The sequence below is a fragment of the Tasmannia lanceolata genome, unplaced genomic scaffold (assembly GCF_043159265.1).
Source record: "Tasmannia lanceolata isolate RefF3 unplaced genomic scaffold, GAP_Taslan_0.1 ptg000019l, whole genome shotgun sequence".
Lineage (NCBI taxonomy): Eukaryota > Viridiplantae > Streptophyta > Magnoliopsida > Canellales > Winteraceae > Tasmannia > Tasmannia lanceolata.
The window spans coordinates 6,741,404-6,760,123 of record NW_027518696.1 but is presented as its reverse complement, the minus strand read 5'-3'; the positions used below and the strand labels follow the sequence as shown (position 1 = coordinate 6,760,123).

Below are 18,720 nucleotides of genomic sequence, written 5' to 3'. Positions count from 1 at the left end.
AAAATAAAAAATAAAAATGCACCAGTGTAAGAGAGGAATTATATGCTGTTTCACGTAATTTTAACTAGGAAAATTACCGGCAGAAAAAAGTACAGGTGGGATCCAGCCATTTCGCTATCAGAACCGTTCATCTATTGGAATTCTGTTTGGTTGCATCACTTTCCAAGGAAAGTACATGGAAAGTAGATTTTTAAATGGTCTTTTACCATCAAACCAATTGATCCTACTTAAAACTCGATCTCTTCAAACTTGGAAGCCAATCCCTCCAAATGCATATGATATGGAATGAGTTTTCTCTTCCTTGTGCCCCCCATCTTCCTTGAATCTGTAATATAATTAAGCCTATTACCCCGTGTGTCAATGCTTCTAACCTCTCTACTCGTGTATAGAGATGCTTTCAAGCCTTCAATACATACCTCATCCTTCACATTGTTATTGGTACATTCAAACATCAATTGGACTGCTATAGGGATATGGGACTCATTCCTCTTCACAAAGTGTTTGCAAACATTTCATTTGAATTTCCAACTAGGCTATCTTAACACGAGAACTACAAATTTATAATCTTTATATATTAATACATTCCCTAAATAAAAGGAAAAAAAATATTACAAGATAATATTCACAATAATTAATTTAGGGAAGTGATATATCCGCCCCTTTTGATTACTTAGGACACCCAGCAGAAGTGTACGAGGCAATCAACCCCATTGAATCCTTCTGATGTGAAGTACATCAGCCCCTCTGCAGTCATTGATACAGTGCTGCTGTTGAGTGTGCCAAGTAATCAAAAGAGATGAATCGCACTCATGGGTGTAAAATGGGTCCAACCATATCATGAGTTTAGCTAGAGATGGTGAGCCCTATCGTATGAACTCATGAGGTGTAAAATAGTGGGGCCAACCATGCTATGCATGAGTGTCAAATGAGGGCCTCACTTTATCAAAACACGAGTTGTAAAATGATTGCTCCACTCATGCAATGAATGAGGTGTATCAAAATCCCCCGTAGAAAAAAAAATCCAGTAAAAATTTTCTATAGAAGAAGTTTTTCAATAAAACGTTTCCATGAAAAAAAAAAAAAAACAAATGACAGAAGAAAGAAACAAGTTTAGTATATATTATAGGAGAAATGCTAAAGTGAAGAGAGCCCTTGCAAAACCAGCTGCAGTGGTGCCCCATTGGATCCTCATGACCAATGTTCATTTACATAGGGCAGAAAAATGTAAAACTAAAAGAAGAATAAATGCGCATCAGTGAAGTGGATCCAATGAAAGTGCCCTTGCAGCTTGTTTTTGCAGGGAGCTCTTTTATAGATAGATAGATACCATAATAAATTTGAGGAATGTTAAAACAAAGGGCGCCCTTGCAAAAAAAGCTGCAAGGGCGCCTCCGTTGGACCTTTTTACTAAAGTGCATTTTTCTGTGCCATTATAAATTCACTTTGGTGAGATGGTCCAATGGGGGTGCCCTTGCAGCCGGCCTAGAAATGCAAGGCCAAAAGAAAGAGACAATGAAAGTTCATTTTCTTTTCATTTTATTTAGATATTTTAGGCATATGAGCTTGGATTTTTGCAAGGACTGCTGCCATAAAGCATCCTTTCAAAAGAAAATCCTTCCAAAAGAAACGTGAGAGATAAGAAGAAGAATGAGAATCAAGGTTCATGGTATGCCAATGTCTAGTTGTACCATTAGGGTGCTGGCATGCCTGCATGAGAAAGTCATCGAATACGAGCTCGTGCCTATTGTACTCACCTAGTTTGGGTGTTGTACGTGCTGCTAGGGAAACTGAGAGTAGAACCAAACAAACCCTCACGCCACATAGGTAGAGATTAGCAAAACCCCAACAAGAGAATAGTGCCAAAATCAAAATAATGGGTGCAAATATCATCAAAATGCACTCTATGATATCTATTTACTGATTGCCCAGAGTCAAGGGCGATCACCTAGCAATCAAGTACAAAGATATCGGGACGGATCTAATACGGCACAAGAATTTGGTAGAGTCATCAATGGTGGAGATGTGGATGGAAGTGGAGGGCCAGCAATTCAACGGTCCGATCTCAGCCATCATCTTCGAAATGCTTGTGGTCCCGATGAAATTGGGACGAGAACCAGACGAGCAAGTGGTTAAGTCAAATACTGGGACACTTGAAAAAGTTTTAGACATCTATGAAGAAACGCTTTCAAAGAGAAAATACCTGGCGGGAGATTATTTTAAGTTGGCTGATTTACACCATCTTCCCTTTATATTTTACTTCATGAACACTCCCAAAACGTCTCTGATTACTACTCGCCCACAGGTGCGAGCCTGGTGGGAAGACATCTCGCCTAGACCTGCTTCAATAAGGGTTACGGAGGGTCTAAAGTTCTCAAGGGTGTAGTAATCTAAATAAGAATGTGAAATAAGGACTTTGCTCTATATTGTGTTTGCTTATTTATGTGAATTGACTTCTTAAAGGAGTTTTGATATATGTGTTAGCTACTTTGTTTTGGTAATGGCACTGCTCACTTCATTAAAACTTTGGAAATTTTAGTGTCTCGAAGGGCAGTGAGAAATCGACCCCCGTATATCTGCAATCACTGCCCATACTCTTTGCTCATTAAAAGACTTTAATTGAGCCCCACCTTTACCTCCTGTAAATGATTAGATTGGCAATCGTAACTCCATCTGAACAACACACCTCGACTTGATGTTTATGGGTTTTGTTAACAAGAGCTCCCGGCAGTCGTTAAGGTGCATTGAAAATGTAAATTTACAATAAATTCACATAGGGATTAAGAGTTTTACATGGCTTTTGAGTTTGTTAATGAGTGCTCCCAGGGCACTCATTAGCAAAACCCAATGTTTATTATAAGCCCTTGATCCATCAAGCCTTTTTTAAAACTGGATTGTTAATTTTAATAGTCGTTTATCTTCAAATCATCCGACTTAACTAATACAATGTGGCGTTTACTACAGCATAATACATCCCACCATGACATATTCTCAACCATCAAATTCATAAGCTCTGTTTTAGATTTCTTGTGTCTCAAAAAAAGAAGGACCACAAATCTAACATTATAATGAAATACTACGTAATTCTCTTTGCGTATCGGCCTTTCTTTTCTATGTTGGAGATCATCTCTTCTTACACCTACCTTGTCCTTGTATCTCATATTTTGTCGGTATAGGTTTTTTTTAATTGTTTAAAAAGAAAGATATTACTGATTTTCTTGGTGTTGTTCTAATGCTTGCCAGAATGTATAGAGGAAATGGTTTGTGAGCAGCTGCTCAGATAAGCTTAACTGAGCAAATCACAAACTGCGTCCGAACCCAATCTTGCCATGTCGTCAGCCAGTTCATCTTTATCTTTCATTAAGGGTATGCCTTGGATTTTTCAGAATTACTGGTAGAGATATAAATGCAGTATTTTCCTGAAGTGGTTCAACCAATGTTATAGAACTCCACTAGATCAATCATTGGCTCGCTCAAATTGACGCGGTTTTGGTTAAATCCCTAAGACATCCTCTCTTTTTTTTTTGAAAAAGCTTTGCATTATCATATTATGCAAAGCTTTCCGTCAAATTGTTTCAGGGGTGCTTTCATTCTTCCTGCTGCAAATATAGATGTTTAGCTCTTGTAAAGTAAGATTATTGTCACAGATATGGCCAGGGACGGAGCCAGGGGGGTCCGGGGGGCAATTGCCCCCCCCCCCCCCCCCCCCCCCCCCCCCCCCCCCCCCGAAAATTGGGAAATTTGTTAAAGCCTTTTTTGGTAAATCCCAGGATTCTTATCAGTGAAGTGAGTTTTATTAAGCATTTTTTTCGTAAGCACCTATATTATAGCATTTCTCTCTCTCTCTCTCTCTCTCTCTCTCTCTCTCAACAACAAAATATTTTAGAAATTTGAGGGCCAAAAGCGGAAATAATTGAGGTTTTATATTATGTGTGACGGTATGTGTTTTTCAAAAAGGACTATACCCAATTTCATGGGATGATCCAAATCATTCATTTCTTTGGCCACAACGTAAATAGTTTGTGCCCCATAAATCATTTTCATAGGATGACCCTAACCCTCCGATCTAAAAGGGACAACCACTACAGATCAGAGGGTAAGGATCATCATATGGAAATGAGTTTTGGGGCACAACCTATCTATGGTTGAGCCCAACAAATGAACGGTTTTGGATCATTCCATGAAGTGGGCTGTACAGTCCTTTTTGTTAAATGGTGGACCATACATCCCAGCACAAAACTCATAACTGAGATAGGTAATTAATGAAATTTTATATGTAGTCTACAAGTGAAGTCCAATGTTTTTCAAAAACTATTGTGTGGCACTGTGGCCCACTTCATAGGATGATTCAAATAGTTTATTTGTTAGGCCACAATGTAATAGGCTGCACTCCTTGAATCTTCTCCATAGGATGATACTAAAGCTCCGATCTACAATGTGATTGCTTCATAGGATCATCTTATGGAGATATTTATTCGTTGCAGCGCATTTATGTTGTGGCCCAAATATGTGGTCGCCTTTGGCCACCAGAAGAGAGAACACAGTGGTGATTCTTTGAACTCTCTTTGGTTTATTTAGGAAGAAAGAAACTGTTGGATTTAACAAGGGAGTGACAATGAAGTATGAAAAATATAGCAAACAAATTAAGATAACACTAGGCAAAAGAAAACTTCGCACTCTCTAAAGAAAATAACGTGAATACACTTTGAAATTGTGGAAGACACTTACTCACGTTCACTGTTTTCTTCTTTTATACATCAAAGAGTTTTTCATATGTAAAGCTACAACCTCATTGGCCAATAGCTTAACAATCTAAAGCAACTTCTACTCTTAGCTATCCTAGATATAAACAACTTAATCTATCTTATCTAGATAGAAACAAATTCTCTTTAAGATACCTATTTTGTCCGAACTACTCTGTAGTTATCTACCTCTAAAACAAAGCTAGAAAAAATGGACTCTTATGAGTCGGTGGTGATAATAAGTTCACAGATTCTTGGCTTGGATGGAAGGTAAGTGAACTCCACCTAATTCTCCCATTATCTCATGAAAATGATCTTTGAACATTAGTTCATTAGCTGTTGATTCATATGGTTTTTGTTCTCGCCAATACACAACATTTTTTTTTTCCAATGAAACATAAATAAAGGCTTGAATGAAATTCTTGGAGAGATGATTCAGCTTGAATTCCACAATTTCCTGAAACCAGAAGAAACTTTCTAGATGCCCAGACCTGCAATACATCAATTGGACTGCTATAGGGATATAAGACTCATTCCTCTTCACTATGTGATTGCAAACATTTCATTTGAATTTCCAATTAGGATATTTTAACACATGAGAACTGCTAATTTATTATCATTATATCTTAATACATTCCATAAATAAAAAGGAAAAATAATTAATTACAAGATAATATTCACCATAATTAATTTAGATGTCTACATTCACTGTAAGTTGAGATTTAGTTGATCTGCTCAATCAAAAAATCTCCATTATGGTGGAGGGTAGGATCTCGTTGTGTTTTGCCTAGTGGTGGCTCACCTGATCAACTATCTTCATCATTAGACTGGTGTGCCGAGTAGACAGTGAACAATGAAGAATTTTCATCAAATTCATCATCCAATAAGGCCTTGTTTGACTGCCATGATTTTTTTTTCATGGAATTTTAGTTCATCAAATGCTAAGAGAGACTAGAGGGGGGAGAGGAATGAGTAGAGGGTGAGAGAAAGACTGAAAAACAAGGGTTAAAAAAATGGTCAAAATACAATTTATATTTTCCCTGCTTTTTACCACTTACCCTTTTCCTTAGTGAAACGATCTCATGTCTCTTCATCTCCCTTCCTCTCACCCCTTGATAGACTAATATGCCATGGAAAAAAAATTTCATGGTTTGTGTTGATTGATGCTTGCAAGCAGTCAAAGATAGCCTATCAATGGATGGAAATAATGTCTGCAATGCCCTTGTTTTGGTAGTGGTACTCTCGAAATGCTAACAACAACCGGTGGGAGAAGACTCTAAAGAGAGGAATATCACCATCAAAAGTCAAAACAATGTGTGAGAATATGATTTCCATGCATGAGATTGGGTGGAGATCATGGAACTCACCCCATCAAAATATGAGGTAAAATAAAAAATAATGGGCCCCACCCTTAATGCAAGGATTTACATGGAGATGATGGTCTCACTCGTGGGTGTAAAATGGGTCCCACATATCATTAGTTTAGCCAGAGATGGTGAGCCCTACCATATCAACACATGAGGTTTAAAATGGTGGGGCCGACCATGCTACGCATGAATGTCAAATGGCGGGCCTCACTTAATCAAAACTGGAGTTGTAAAATGATGGGCCCCACTCATGCAATGAATGAGGTGAATCAAAATCCACCGTAGAAAAAGAAAATCCATTAAAAAAATTTTGATACAAGAAGTTTTTCAATAAAAATTTTCCATGAAAAACAAACAAATGACAGAAGAAAGAAACAAGTTTAATATATAGTATAGGAGAAATGCTAAAGTGAAGGGAGCCCTTGCAAAACCAGCCACAGAGGTGTCCCATTGGATCCTCATCACCAATGTTCAATTATAATATTAATAGCACAGAAACATGTGTAAGTAAATGAATAATGAATGCACACTGGTGACCTGGATCCAATGAAAGCGCCCTTGCAGCTTGTTTTTGCAAGGTGCCCTTTTATCGATAAACAGATAATACAATAAATTTGAGGAATGCTAAAACCAAGGGCACCCTTGGAAAACCAAGCTTCAAGGGCGCCCCCGTTGGACCTTCTTACCAAAGTGTATTTTTAGGTGCCATTATAAATGCACTTTGGTGATATGGTCCAATGGTGGTGCCCTTGCACCTTCACCTTAGCGTTCCTATAATGATTTTTACATTGTTTACTTCTTAAACAAAGACAGCAGGCCTAGAAATGCAAGGCCAACAGAAAGAGACAATGAAAGTTCATTTTCTTTTCCTTCTATTTACATATTTTGGGCCGATGAGGTTGGATTTTTGTAAGAACTGCTGCCATAAAGCATCCTTTCAAAAGAAAATCCTTCCAAAAGAAACAAGAGAAGAAGAAGAAGAAGAAGAATGGGAATTAAGATTCATGGTGTGCCAATGTCTAGTTGCACCGCTAGCGTGCAGGCATGCCTGCATGAGAAAGGCGTCGAATACGAGCTCGTGCCCATTGACATTGACATTCTGGCCGGAACCCATAAACAACAGCCTTTTCTCTCTAGAAATGTAGGAATTTGCTTATTTCTTATCTTTCTCTTAATCATTTCTTTGTTCGTGTTTCATAGGAACCATTTTTAATTTCATATCTTTCTAATTTTATTTATTTATATTAATATATGTATTTTTTGCAGCCATTTGGTCTGGTACCAGTCCTTCAGGACGGTGATCTCACACTCTTCGGTATGCTTCTCACAGGAAAAAATATTGTTTGATTCCTTTTTTAGCTGATTAATTTAAAAGAGCGGTTTGGAAAGTATTCACCTAGTTTTGGTGTTCTACGACATAGTACCGAACAAATCCCCCACGCCATGGCATACGAGTCGTAGCTTTGCCATTTTAAGATTGATAAATGAAAATGAAGAGATTTTATATGGTGTAAGCCCTATTGCCCCATATGTTGTCAAGAAGTATTGTACGTAAATAGGTTTGGCCCCAAAAATCATTTCCATAGGATGATCCTAGCCCTTCGATCTAAAGAGGTTTCCATAACATGCAGTTCTTCTATAGATCGGAGGACTATTTTGGAATCTAAAGGTTTTAAACTGATTATGACTAAAACAGAGTATATAGAGTGCAACTTTACTAATGTAAGAAGGCGGGCAAGGATGTTAATCACAGAATAAGTGCGGGTTGGTTAAAGTGGAAGAATGCTTTAAGAGTTCAGTGCAACTGTAAAATACATACCAAGTTGAGGAGGTGTGGACGAAGGTTGTCTTTCGGATTGAATGCCCCACCTATTTACTGTAAGGGAATTGCTAGCGTCCATCACAAAAGGCATTTCGCAACTGGTTTGTCGCACGTCAGACCAATGACTTCATGAATGGAGACAACAGCTTTTGTCTCAATTCACAAGGTGGCTTGTATGACGTGCAACAAACCAACCGTGAAAAGCCTTTTGTGATGGACCTCAACAAATCCCTTCCTGTAATTGCTCGGAAAAAAAAGCTCTTGAAGAAGATTTCCATGAAAGGATATGCTAGGGAAGGTTGCCTAAGGCATTTCGCAGGTGGCTATTGCACAAGAGAGCAGCCACCTCAAATGAATAAGACAAAATCTAATGAAAAGTGAGCCTATGTGGCTGCTCTCTCATGCAACAACCTGCCCACAAAATGCCTAACGAGATGGTCCTAGCAAAGCCCAAGCCTTCGTGGCACTGTGATACACAAAAGGCGGGGTCGGGGTCAAACCAATTCCGAGGAGCCACTGAGAAAAGTTTAACACAAAGAGAGGAGTGCCAATATCAAAATAAGGGGAGGGGGGTGTAAATATCATCAAAATGCAGTTTGTGTATTTGTGATATATTTCTTCTATTTATTGAATGCACAGAATCAAGGGCGATCAATAGGTACCTAGCAATCAAGTACAAAGACATTGGAACGGATCTCTTAAGGCACAATAGTCTGGTAGAGTCATCAAAGGTGGAGATGTGGATGCAAGTGGAGGCCCAGCAATTCAACGGCCCGATTTCTACCATCATCTACCAAATGCTTATGGTCCCAATGATGTTGGGACGAGAACCCGACGAGCCAGTGGTTAAGACAAATATGGAGAAGCTTGAAAAAGTACTAGACGTCTATGAAGAAAGGCTTTCAAAGAGAAAATACCTGGCGGGAGATTATTTTACGTTGGCTGATTTACACCATCTTCCCTCTATATTTTACTTCATGAAAACTCCGAAAGCGTATCTGATTACTACTCGCCCACACGTGCAAGCCTGGTGGGAAGATATCTCATCCATGCCTGCTTCCATTCAGGTTTCGGAGGGTCTCAAATCCTGCAGGGTATAGACCAAGGAAGCAGGATTCTTTCTTAAGAGCCTTCAATTCCCATTTCAATTCCCACTCTGGCAACCTTGATTAGGACTATTTTGGAATCTAAAGGTTTTAAACTGAGTATGACTAAAACAGAGTATATAGAGTGCAACTTTACTAATGTAAGAAGGCGGGCAAGGATGTTAATCACAGAATAAGTGCGGGTTGGTTAAAGTGGAAGAATGCTTTAAGAGTTCAGTGCAACTGTAAAATACATACCAAGTTGAGGAGGTGTGGACGAAGGTTGTCTTTCGGATTGAATGCCCCACCTATTTACTGTAAGGGAATTGCTAGCGTCCATCACAAAAGGCATTTCGCAACTGGTTTGTCGCACGTCAGACCAATGACCTCATGAATGGAGACAACAGCTTTTGTCTCAATTCACAAGGTGGCTTGTATGACGTGCAACAGACCAACCGTGAAAAGCCTTTTGTGATGGACCTCAAAAAATCCCTTCCTGTAATTGCTCGGAAAAAAAAGCTCTTGAAGAAGGTTTCCATGAAAGGATATGCTAGGGAAGGTTGCCTAAGACATTTCGCAGGTGGCTATTGCACAAGAGAGCAGCCACCTCAAATGAATAAGACAAAATCTAATGAAAAGTGAGCCTATGTGGCTGCTCTCTCATGCAACAACCTGCCCACAAAATGCCTAACGAGATGGTCCTAGCAAAGCCCAAGCCTTCGTGGCACTGTGATACACAAAAGGCGGGGTTGGGGTCAAACCAATTCCGAGGAGCCACTGAGAAAAGTTTAACACAAAGAGAGGAGTGCCAATATCAAAATAAGGGGAGGGGGTGTAAATATCATCAAAATGCAGTTTGGGTCTTTGTGATATATTTCTTCTATTTATTGAATGCACAGAATCAAGGGCGATCAATAGGTACCTAGCAATCAAGTACAAAGACATTGGAACGGATCTCTTAAGGCACAATAGTCTGGTAGAGTCATCAAAGGTGGAGATGTGGATGCAAGTGGAGGCCCAGCAATTCGACGGCCCGATTTCTACCATCATCTACCAAATGCTTATGGTCCCAATGATGTTGGGACGAGAACCCGACGAGCCAGTGGTTAAGACAAATATGGAGAAGCTTGAAAAAGTACTAGACGTCTATGAAGAAGGCTTTCAAAGAGAAAATACCTGGCGGGAGATTATTTTACGTTGGCTGATTTACACCATCTTCCCTCTATATTTTACTTCATGAAAACTCCCAAAGCGTATCTGATTACTACTCGCCCACACGTGCAAGCCTGGTGGGAAGATATCTCATCCATGCCTGCTTCCATTCAGGTTTCGGAGGGTCTCAAATCCTGCAGGGTATAGACCAAGGAAGCAGGATTCTTTCTTAAGAGCCTTCAATTCCCATTTCAATTCCCACTTTCGATTACCACTCTGGCAACCTTGATTAGGACTATTTTGGAATCTAAAGGTTTTAAACTGAGTATGACTAAAACAGAGTATATAGAGTGCAACTTTACTAATGTAAGAAGGCGGGCAAGGTTATTAATCACAGAATAAGTGCGGGTTGGTTAAAGTGGAAGAATGCTTTAAGAGTTCAGTGCAACTGTAAAATACATACCAAGTTGAGGAGGTGTGGACGAAGGTTGTCTTTCGGATTGAATGCCCCACCTATTTACTGTAAGGGAATTGCTAGCGTCCATCACAAAAGGCATTTCACAACTGGTTTGTCGCACGTCAGACCAATGACCTCATGAATGGAGACAACAGCTTTTGTCTCAATTCACAAGGTGGCTTGTATGACGTGCAACAGACCAACCGTGAAAAGCCTTTTGTGATGGACCTCAACAAATCCCTTCCTGTAATTGCTCGGAAAAAAAAGCTCTTGAAGAAGGTTTCAATGAAAGGATATGCTAGGGAAGGTTGCCTAAGGCATTTCGCAGGTGGCTGTTGCACAAGAGAGCAGCCACCTCAAATGAATAAGACAAAATCTAATGAAAAGTGAGCCTATGTGGCTGCTCTCTCATGCAACAACCTGCCCACAAAATGCCTAACGAGATGGTCCTAGCAAAGCCCAAGCCTTCGTGGCACTGTGATACACAAAAGGCGGGGTTGGGGTCAAACCAATTCCGAGGAGCCACTGAGAAAAGTTTAACACAAAAAGATGAGTGCCAATATCAAAATAAGGGGAGGGGGGTGTAAATATCATCAAAATGCAGTTTGTGTCTTTGTGATATATTTCTTCTATTTATTGAATGCACAGAATCAAGGGCGATCAATAGGTACCTAGCAATCAAGTACAAAGACATTGGAACGGATCTCTTAAGGCACAATAGTCTGGTAGAGTCATCAAAGGTGGAGATGTGGATGCAAGTGGAGGCCCAGCAATTCGACGGCCCGATTTCTACCATCATCTACCAAATGCTTATGGTCCCAATGATGTTGGGACGAGAACCCGACGAGCCAGTGGTTAAGACAAATATGGAGAAGCTTGAAAAAGTACTAGACGTCTATGAAGAGAGGCTTTCAAAGAGAAAATACCTGGCGGGAGATTATTTTACGTTGGCTGATTTACACCATCTTCCCTCTATATTTTACTTCATGAAAACTCCCAAAGCGTATCTGATTACTACTCGCCCACACGTGCAAGCCTGGTGGGAAGATATCTCATCCATGCCTGCTTCCATTCAGGTTTCGGAGGGTCTCAAATCCTGCAGGGTATAGACCAAGGAAGCAGGATTCTTTCTTAAGAGCCTTCAATTCCCATTTCAATTCCCACTTTCGATTCCGACTCCGGCAACCTTGATTAGGACTATTTTGGAATCTAAAGGTTTTAAACTGAGTATGACTAAAAGAGAGTATATAGAGTGCAACTTTACTAATGTAAGAAGGCGGGCAAGGATGTTAATCACAGAATAAGTGCGGGTTGGTTAAAGTGGAAGAATGCTTTAAGAGTTCAGTGCAACTGTAAAATACATACCAAGTTGAGGAGGTGTGGACGAAGGTTGTCTTTCGGATTGAATGCCCCACCTATTTACTGTAAGGGAATTGCTAGCGTCCATCACATAAAGGCATTTCGCAACTGGTTTGTCGCACGTCAGACCAATGACCTGATGAATGGAGACAACAGCTTTTGTCTCAATTCACAAGGTGGCTTGTATGACGTGCAACAGACCAACCGTGAAACGCCTTTTGTGATGGACCTCAACAAATCCCTTCCTGTAATTGCTCGGAAAAAAAAGCTCTTGAAGAAGGTTGTCTAAGGCATTTCGCAGGTGGCTGTTACACAAGAGAGCAGCCACCTCAAATGAATAAGACAAAATCTAATGAAAAGTGAGCCTATGTGGCTGCTCTCTCATGCAACAACCTGCCCACAAAATGCCTAACGAGATGGTCCTAGCAAAGCCCAAGCCTTCGTGGCACTGTGATACACAAAAGGCGGGGTTGGGGTCAAACCAATTCCGAGGAGCCAGTGAGAAAAGTTTAACACAAAGAGAGGAGTGCCAATATCAAAATAAGGGGAGGGAGGTGTAAATATCATCAAAATGCAGTTTGTGTCTTTGTGATATATTTCTTCTATTTATTGAATGCACAGAATCAAGGGCGATCAATAGGTACCTAGCAATCAAGTACAAAGACATTGGAACGGATCTCTTAAGGCACAATAGTCTGGTAGAGTCATCAAAGGTGGAGATGTGGATGCAAGTGGAGGCCCAGCAATTCAACGGCCCGATTTCTATCATCATCTACCAAATGCTTATGGTCCCAATGATGTTGGGACGAGAACCCGACGAGCCAGTGGTTAAGACAAATATGGAGAAGCTTGAAAAAGTACTAGACGTCTATGAAGAAGGCTTTCAAAGAGAAAATACCTGGCGGGAGATTATTTTACGTTGGCTGATTTACACCATCTTCCCTCTATATTTTACTTCATGAAAACTCTCAAAGCGTATCTGATTACTACTCGCCCACACGTGCAAGCCTGGTGGGAAGATATCTCATCCATGCCTGCTTCCATTCAGGTTTCGGAGGGTCTCAAATCCTGCAGGGTATAGACCAAGGAAGCAGGATTCTTTCTTAAGAGCCTTCAATTCCCATTTCAATTCCCACTCTGGCAACCTTGATTAGGACTATTTTGGAATCTAAAGGTTTTAAACTGAGTATGACTAAAACAGAGTATATAGAGTGCAACTTTACTAATGTAAGAAGGCGGGCAAGGATGTTAATCACAGAATAAGTGCGGGTTGGTTAAAGTGGAAGAATGCTTTAAGAGTTCAGTGCAACTGTAAAATACATACCAAGTTGAGGAGGTGTGGACGAAGGTTGTCTTTCGGATTGAATGCCCCACCTATTTACTGTAAGGGAATTGCTAGCGTCCATCACAAAAGGCATTTCGCAACTGGTTTGTCGCACGTCAGACCAATGACCTCATGAATGGAGACAACAGCTTTTGTCTCAATTCACAAGGTGGCTTGTATGACGTGCAACAGACCAACCGTGAAAAGCCTTTTGTGATGGACCTCAAAAAATCCCTTCCTGTAATTGCTCGGAAAAAAAAGCTCTTGAAGAAGGTTTCCATGAAAGGATATGCTAGGGAAGGTTGCCTAAGACATTTCGCAGGTGGCTATTGCACAAGAGAGCAGCCACCTCAAATGAATAAGACAAAATCTAATGAAAAGTGAGCCTATGTGGCTGCTCTCTCATGCAACAACCTGCCCACAAAATGCCTAACGAGATGGTCCTAGCAAAGCCCAAGCCTTCGTGGCACTGTGATACACAAAAGGCGGGGTTGGGGTCAAACCAATTCCGAGGAGCCACTGAGAAAAGTTTAACACAAAGAGAGGAGTGCCAATATCAAAATAAGGGGAGGGGGTGTAAATATCATCAAAATGCAGTTTGGGTCTTTGTGATATATTTCTTCTATTTATTGAATGCACAGAATCAAGGGCGATCAATAGGTACCTAGCAATCAAGTACAAAGACATTGGAACGGATCTCTTAAGGCACAATAGTCTGGTAGAGTCATCAAAGGTGGAGATGTGGATGCAAGTGGAGGCCCAGCAATTCGACGGCCCGATTTCTACCATCATCTACCAAATGCTTATGGTCCCAATGATGTTGGGACGAGAACCCGACGAGCCAGTGGTTAAGACAAATATGGAGAAGCTTGAAAAAGTACTAGACGTCTATGAAGAAGGCTTTCAAAGAGAAAATACCTGGCGGGAGATTATTTTACGTTGGCTGATTTACACCATCTTCCCTCTATATTTTACTTCATGAAAACTCCCAAAGCGTATCTGATTACTACTCGCCCACACGTGCAAGCCTGGTGGGAAGATATCTCATCCATGCCTGCTTCCATTCAGGTTTCGGAGGGTCTCAAATCCTGCAGGGTATAGACCAAGGAAGCAGGATTCTTTCTTAAGAGCCTTCAATTCCCATTTCAATTCCCACTTTCGATTACCACTCTGGCAACCTTGATTAGGACTATTTTGGAATCTAAAGGTTTTAAACTGAGTATGACTAAAACAGAGTATATAGAGTGCAACTTTACTAATGTAAGAAGGCGGGCAAGGTTATTAATCACAGAATAAGTGCGGGTTGGTTAAAGTGGAAGAATGCTTTAAGAGTTCAGTGCAACTGTAAAATACATACCAAGTTGAGGAGGTGTGGACGAAGGTTGTCTTTCGGATTGAATGCCCCACCTATTTACTGTAAGGGAATTGCTAGCGTCCATCACAAAAGGCATTTCACAACTGGTTTGTCGCACGTCAGACCAATGACCTCATGAATGGAGACAACAGCTTTTGTCTCAATTCACAAGGTGGCTTGTATGACGTGCAACAGACCAACCGTGAAAAGCCTTTTGTGATGGACCTCAACAAATCCCTTCCTGTAATTGCTCGGAAAAAAAAGCTCTTGAAGAAGGTTTCAATGAAAGGATATGCTAGGGAAGGTTGCCTAAGGCATTTCGCAGGTGGCTGTTGCACAAGAGAGCAGCCACCTCAAATGAATAAGACAAAATCTAATGAAAAGTGAGCCTATGTGGCTGCTCTCTCATGCAACAACCTGCCCACAAAATGCCTAACGAGATGGTCCTAGCAAAGCCCAAGCCTTCGTGGCACTGTGATACACAAAAGGCGGGGTTGGGGTCAAACCAATTCCGAGGAGCCACTGAGAAAAGTTTAACACAAAGAGATGAGTGCCAATATCAAAATAAGGGGAGGGGGGTGTAAATATCATCAAAATGCAGTTTGTGTCTTTGTGATATATTTCTTCTATTTATTGAATGCACAGAATCAAGGGCGATCAATAGGTACCTAGCAATCAAGTACAAAGACATTGGAACGGATCTCTTAAGGCACAATAGTCTGGTAGAGTCATCAAAGGTGGAGATGTGGATGCAAGTGGAGGCCCAGCAATTCGACGGCCCGATTTCTACCATCATCTACCAAATGCTTATGGTCCCAATGATGTTGGGACGAGAACCCGACGAGCCAGTGGTTAAGACAAATATGGAGAAGCTTGAAAAAGTACTAGACGTCTATGAAGAAAGGCTTTCAAAGAGAAAATACCTGGCGGGAGATTATTTTACGTTGGCTGATTTACACCATCTTCCCTCTATATTTTACTTCATGAAAACTCCCAAAGCGTATCTGATTACTACTCGCCCACACGTGCAAGCCTGGTGGGAAGATATCTCATCCATGCCTGCTTCCATTCAGGTTTCGGAGGGTCTCAAATCCTGCAGGGTATAGACCAAGGAAGCAGGATTCTTTCTTAAGAGCCTTCAATTCCCATTTCAATTCCCACTTTCGATTCCGACTCCGGCAACCTTGATTAGGACTATTTTGGAATCTAAAGGTTTTAAACTGAGTATGACTAAAAGAGAGTATATAGAGTGCAACTTTACTAATGTAAGAAGGCGGGCAAGGATGTTAATCACAGAATAAGTGCGGGTTGGTTAAAGTGGAAGAATGCTTTAAGAGTTCAGTGCAACTGTAAAATACATACCAAGTTGAGGAGGTGTGGACGAAGGTTGTCTTTCGGATTGAATGCCCCACCTATTTACTGTAAGGGAATTGCTAGCGTCCATCACATAAAGGCATTTCGCAACTGGTTTGTCGCACGTCAGACCAATGACCTGATGAATGGAGACAACAGCTTTTGTCTCAATTCACAAGGTGGCTTGTATGACGTGCAACAGACCAACCGTGAAACGCCTTTTGTGATGGACCTCAACAAATCCCTTCCTGTAATTGCTCGGAAAAAAAAGCTCTTGAAGAAGGTTGTCTAAGGCATTTCGCAGGTGGCTGTTACACAAGAGAGCAGCCACCTCAAATGAATAAGACAAAATCTAATGAAAAGTGAGCCTATGTGGCTGCTCTCTCATGCAACAACCTGCCCACAAAATGCCTAACGAGATGGTCCTAGCAAAGCCCAAGCCTTCGTGGCACTGTGATACACAAAAGGCGGGGTTGGGGTCAAACCAATTCCGAGGAGCCAGTGAGAAAAGTTTAACACAAAGAGAGGAGTGCCAATATCAAAATAAGGGGAGGGAGGTGTAAATATCATCAAAATGCAGTTTGTGTCTTTGTGATATATTTCTTCTATTTATTGAATGCACAGAATCAAGGGCGATCAATAGGTACCTAGCAATCAAGTACAAAGACATTGGAACGGATCTCTTAAGGCACAATAGTCTGGTAGAGTCATCAAAGGTGGAGATGTGGATGCAAGTGGAGGCCCAGCAATTCAACGGCCCGATTTCTATCATCATCTACCAAATGCTTATGGTCCCAATGATGTTGGGACGAGAACCCGACGAGCCAGTGGTTAAGACAAATATGGAGAAGCTTGAAAAAGTACTAGACGTCTATGAAGAAGGCTTTCAAAGAGAAAATACCTGGCGGGAGATTATTTTACGTTGGCTGATTTACACCATCTTCCCTCTATATTTTACTTCATGAAAACTCCCAAAGCGTATCTGATTACTACTCGCCCACACGTGCAAGCCTGGTGGGAAGATATCTCATCCATGCCTGCTTCCATTCAGGTTTCGGAGGGTCTCAAATCCTGCAGGGTATAGACCAAGGAAGCAGGATTCTTTCTTAAGAGCCTTCAATTCCCATTTCAATTCCCACTTTCGATTACCACTCTGCCAACCTTGATTAGGAGTATTTTGGAATCTAAAGGTTTTAAACTGAGTATGACTAAAACAGAGTATATAGAGTGCAACTTTACTAATGTAAGAAGGCGGGCAAGGATGTTAATCACAGAATAAGTGCGGGTTGGTTAAAGTGGAAGAATGCTTTAAGAGTTCAGTGCAACTGTAAAATACATACCAAGTTGAGGAGGTGTGGACGAAGGTTGTCTTTCGGATTGAATGCCCCACCTATTTACTGTAAGGGAATTGCTAGCGTCCATCACAAAAGGCATTTCGCAACTGGTTTGTCGCACGTCAGACCAATGACCTCATGAATGGAGACAACAGCTTTTGTCTCAATTCACAAGGTGGTGTGGACCCCGATCCGGGACGGGCGTGAGGGGACGTGCCCCCGCGCGAGTCTCTCTAGATCGTCCACGTGAAGGAGAGCCCCACCAAGGAACTCTCGAAAGAGTGCCCCTCACAGCATGAGCGGCGATGTAAAGTGAGATACCTCTCGATTCGGGGACTAGCCCGGATTTGAGACGCACCTTAAGCAAAGAAAGAGTCGCCATCCAAGGAAGTGGGCCCTGGATCCCATGCTGTGCTCTGTTGCAACAGATAACCAGAGATATAAAATAGGGTTCGTGCCTGATGACGAATGGGGAAGGGATTAGGCGCCCCCAATTCGCCCAAGTGCTAGCACCTGGTCTCTTATGCCATTTATTATTAATTTTGAAGAGTTTTGGGAGAAAATCATGCGAAATGGGAACGAATATCCCCGAGATAACGTCTAGCTAATCATGCACGTCTCGGAGATGAATAAGAAACACACATAAAAGAAGTGAAAGATATGTCGCCTAAGAATAGCTAGGTTATGAGTGACATGCCTAATTGGTGTCTAAGTTCTGGTGGACAAGCACATGCATGTTACAGCTAAAGGTATAGGATCTGTACATAAAAATAAGAAAACACAGCAAAACACACAACACAACACGACTCGACACACGACCCGACACGACAAACCCTAGACTCTAATGCAATACTTGACTCGGACCAGGATGGCCATCCATCCTAGCTGCACTACGTATCCCGGCCTCGGGAAGAATCAGAGCCAACGTAGTTCGGTGCCCTATTCTAAACTACGATGCCTAAAACTCTAGGACCGCTATCCTAGACTCGATCCACTAGACTCGACTGATGTTTAAAGCTTTTTGTGCGATTGCTTAAATTCAAGTGGATTGTAATTTTTAGGACTCTATATGCCCTAACTAATGCAAGTTGATTAGCCTTAAGCTAATGCAGGTGGGCCCTATATCCTATGTGTATCTAGACTGTGCATTCTAAGGAAAACCATGGGTTGACTATATGCTTCCTAGTCTAGCCATCGGTTCGACTAAATGTCTAACCGATCGACTTGAGGCCTCCTAACTCTAGGGACACTCACACGACAGGACACACCATATCAATACAAATCAGGACCGACTCCTAACTCTAAAACATCCTAAATATCTAGGACAGACTCCTAACTCTAGGGGAAGATCTTTTTTGAAAAGGTTTTGAAGTT

The 18,720-nt window shown here is 41.2% G+C and overlaps 2 pseudogenes; both read left to right on the top strand.

Annotated features, from left to right (window-relative positions):
• The first annotated feature begins 1,647 nt into the window (after window positions 1-1,647).
• Window positions 1,648-2,383, top strand: LOC143853248 (glutathione S-transferase F13 pseudogene; annotated as a pseudogene).
• Window positions 2,384-7,094: 4,711 nt separating this feature from the next.
• LOC143853247 (glutathione S-transferase F13 pseudogene) lies at window positions 7,095-9,028 on the top strand (annotated as a pseudogene).
• The last annotated feature ends 9,692 nt before the right edge of the window (window positions 9,029-18,720 follow it).